The sequence below is a fragment of the Trachypithecus francoisi genome, unplaced genomic scaffold (genome assembly GCF_009764315.1).
Source record: "Trachypithecus francoisi isolate TF-2019V2 unplaced genomic scaffold, Tfra_2.0 Lachesis_group1, whole genome shotgun sequence".
In the NCBI taxonomy this organism is placed as follows: domain Eukaryota; kingdom Metazoa; phylum Chordata; class Mammalia; order Primates; family Cercopithecidae; genus Trachypithecus; species Trachypithecus francoisi.
This window is the reverse complement of record NW_022681454.1, coordinates 70674445-70678533: the sequence shown is the minus strand read 5'-3', so window position 1 is coordinate 70678533 and position 4089 is coordinate 70674445. Positions and strand designations below refer to the sequence as shown.

Here is a 4089-nt window from a genome sequence, read left to right as displayed (position 1 = left end):
TACAATACTGAAGAAAATGAGCTCTCAATGAAATAAACACTTTAATTTTTATCGTATGCATTTATAATATGAACAATAGCTTATAGGAGTTAGCTTGGAGCTTGCAAGAATTCAAGGTGATTTGGGAAGACTGAATATGGCAATAATTGGAAATACTGCTCTGATTTATTTCTCTAATCTTGACATATAAGATGAAGGATTCATGTAGAATCACTTAAGTTTTATATGTTACTAATGTAGCTTTGTACTGATTAAAACTGAAAGAGAGCCTAATGCTTTCTTTCCATTTGCTGAGTTTCATGGGTATGTGTTTAATCTGAACTCTTTTTAATGAGAGTGAAATGAAGAAAGCTGAAAAAGGCCAGTCCTAAGCCTAAGCATCAGTTAGTTACACAATAGGTTCAGGGAATGTGTTTAAAAACGAGAACGCCAGTGCTTAGTCATCTGGCTTCTATCTGCCTTGTTCTCTGTAGAGACTTAGATAGTATACTTTATAAATTGCTGGAGAATGGAGATAAAACTTGACGATTTTAATGGAACTGGCTGTTGTTTCCCTAGAGTAATTCAGTTAAAGTTGCCCTGTATTGAACATCAGTGAAACAATTTCTCTTTCTTCTTAGGTTCATTCTGTGAAGAGAATTAAATAGGAAAAAAAATTACATTTCAGATCTTTTTTGTAAGACCAAAATTTTCTGGCCAATATTTGAACATTGCAAATAATTGTGTAAGTAAAGATTATTCATTTAGACAGTGTTCTCATTTCAACAATAGCTCATTTCTAGTATTTAATTACATGATGTTCCAAATGATATCATATCATTCCAGTAGAATAGGGGAGCTTTCCCAGTCACTGTTTTGAACATTTCATCTAATTAGAGAACAGAACTTTTATGTTGTGAGTGTAATCTAATGTTGTAGGGTATAATCTCTATTTTATGTTTTTGGATAAAGAAGATGGGAGAGTGATCAGAGAAGAAATGTTTGAATAAACATTTAACATAAGTTCAAATGCTCATATGTGCTTTTTATTGATGTAAAACAGGTTACATCAAAAAATAATTTTATATTTTATAGTTTTACTAATCTCTAAGGGTTGTCTGAATGAAATACAGACACTAAAACTGATACCAGGATAGCACACCTAGTGAAAAAATTAATATGACCAATTCTAGTAATTTACTTAAGAGCACTTAAGACCCAGAAATACAACCACACAAATGCAAACATCTGATTTTTGACAAAGGTGTAAGAGAAATTCAAAGGAGAAAGGGTATTCTTTTAAACAAATGGTAGTAAAGCAATTAAATGTCCATAGACAAAAATAATAAACCTTGATCCACATCATACACTTTTCCTAAAACCAACTCAAAACCACAATATTTTCAAAAGGCAACACAGGAGAAAACTCTGGAACCTAGGGCTCGGTCACATGTTCTTAGACATGATACCAAGAGTACCATCCATAAAAGGAAAAATCAATAATTTGGACTTCATCAAAATTAAAAACATTTGCTCTGAGAAAGACCCTTATAAGGAAATTGAAAGACAAGCTATGGAATGAGAGAAAATAATGTAAAGTACATATCTGACAAAGACTTCTATTAGAATATATAAGAACCTCCCAAAACTCAGCAGTAAAACTAACAAACAAAACCCCCCAAAATAACTAACAAAATTAGAAAATGTGAAAGACATTAAGAAACATGTCACTGAAGAGGATATAACGATGACAAATAAGCACATGAAAAAACTGTTCAACATCACTAGCTGTTACAATACGAATGTAACTCAAAATACCATTTGCTATTGTGAGTATTTCAGTTCTTCCAAAAGGAATGTAGTGATATCTCATTTGGATTACATTTGTATTTCCAGATTTCACAGTCCTACCAGCAATGTATGAGAGATCCAGTTCCTCTGCACCCATGTAATCCAAAATGAGATGTCACTACATATCTTTTGGAAGAACCAAAATAGTGACAATACCAAATGCTCATAGGACTGTGAAATCTGGAAAATAGTTTGGCAGTTTCATAAAAATACCAAACATAAACTTACCACTAGACAATCGAGCACTTGCACTCCTGAGAATTTATTCTGGGTGTAGAGTGGGAGGTAGAGAAATATGTCCACGTAGAAACCTATACATGATTGTTGAAAGCAGCTTTGTAAGAAATGGCCAGAAACTGAAAACAACAAAAATGTCTTTCAACAAGTGAATGGTTAAACAAACTGTGATCCATATATACCATTGAATACTACTCAGCAATAAAAAAAGAATGAATTATTAATACATACAACTTGGATGTCTTGGACAGATCTCAAGGGCATCATGCTGAGTGAAAAAAAAGCCAAGTTATTCATTTACGTTAATCTACACAACTAATAAAATAACATAAAAGTATGCATACACATTGTATTGAATGTCAATGTCTTGGTTTTAATATTGTACTGCAATTATATAAAATGTAACTATTGAGGAAATCTAAGGGAATACTACACTGGCACCAGTCCTCTTTGTACAATTTTTTGCAACTCCCTGTATCTACAGTTATTTCAAAATAAAAGTTTAGGCAGGGCACGGTGGCTCACGCCTGTAATACCAGCACCTTGGGAGGCCAAGGTGGGCAGATCACTTGAGGTCAGGAGTTCGAAACCAGCCTGGCCAACATGGTGAAACCCCGTCTCTACTAAAAATACACAACAATTAGCCGTGTGGTGAAGCATGCCTGTAATTCCAGCTACTTGGGAGGTTGAGGCAGGAGAACTGCTTTAGTCTAGGAGGTGGAGGTTGCACTGAGCCGAGATTGTGCCACTGCACTCCAGCCTGGGTGACAGAGCAAGACTCCATCTCAAAAGAAAGAAAGAAAGAAAATGTTTAAAAAAAAATACAAACATGGGATGTGATAAACAGTCCTTCCTAACTGGGTTTTGTTGCATATGGATGTGAGATGTCGAACTGTAGCAGTTGATGTCCAAGACGGTGGTCAGCAGGAAGGTGATGGACAAGCCTCCACATGATAAGGGGGCCTGATATAGTTTGGATATTTGTCCCCACCCAAATCTCATGTTAAAATGTAATCCCCAATATTGTAGGTAGGGCCTGGCAGTGACTGGAATATGGAGGCAGAATCCTCATGAATGGTTTAGCACCATCCCTTTGGTGCCACCCTCCAGATAGTGAGTGCATTCTTGGAAGATGTGTTCTGAGATCTGATAGTTTAAAAGTGTGTAGTGCTTCCCCTCACCCCTCCAGTTCTCACCATGTGATGTGCTTGCTCCCCTTTGCCTTTTGCCATAATCGAAAGCTTCCTGAGACCTCCCAGAAGCAAATGCAGCTATACTTCCGTAGAGCCTGTACAACCATGAGCCAGTTAACCCTCTTTTCTTTACAATTAACCCAGATTTCTTTATAGCAATGCAAGAATCGGCTAATACAGGGCCTTCAGGATCAAAACCAACTTTCCCACAGAGTACTCATTCAAACCACCAAAGATCACATTTAAAACAAAGATCTATCACCTGAACATTGATGAAAATGGGAAGGTCTGTTTGCCAGTAATTAGTGCTGAAAACTAGAAGCTGGCAACCAAAACCAACTATCAGTCAGTCTTTCATAGCACTGATGAACTACCCCCAGCCCAAGCATTCCCTCTGGCCTGACCTACCTGAAGAATACTCAAAGGATCATAAAAACATCTGTAAGAATGCTGGAGAGTTTACAAAGCAATATAGTCAAAAGTGATTTGAGGACTGAAATCTACTGCGATTGATTCCAGCAAATGTGAGCAGAGCCCTTGCCCCTGAGAGCAGTGCATTCAGACACCCACAAAGCAAGGCTCTGTGGAAAATTGACATAGCCATCCCCTGGGTTCACTTGTGGCAGTTACTAGCTTTCCATAGTTTTCTCAATCAAAAGTGATCTCGGTAACTTGTAAAGAAAAGATGAAAAATTTAAGATGCTTTCATTCTGCTTTGTTTGTTTTAAAAAAATCACTGCTTCAACCTACTTCAAAAGAATGATTTTCCTTTTCTTGTCCAAAGTTATCCAAAATCTTCAAGCTACACTTAGCTCCTAAGGTTATAAAA

General features: G+C 36.5%; 1 pseudogene; it reads left to right on the top strand.

Annotated features, from left to right (window-relative positions):
* Positions 1-2971: 2971 nt before the first annotated feature.
* On the top strand, positions 2972-3745 carry LOC117084909 (annotated as a pseudogene).
* The last annotated feature ends 344 nt before the right edge of the window (positions 3746-4089 follow it).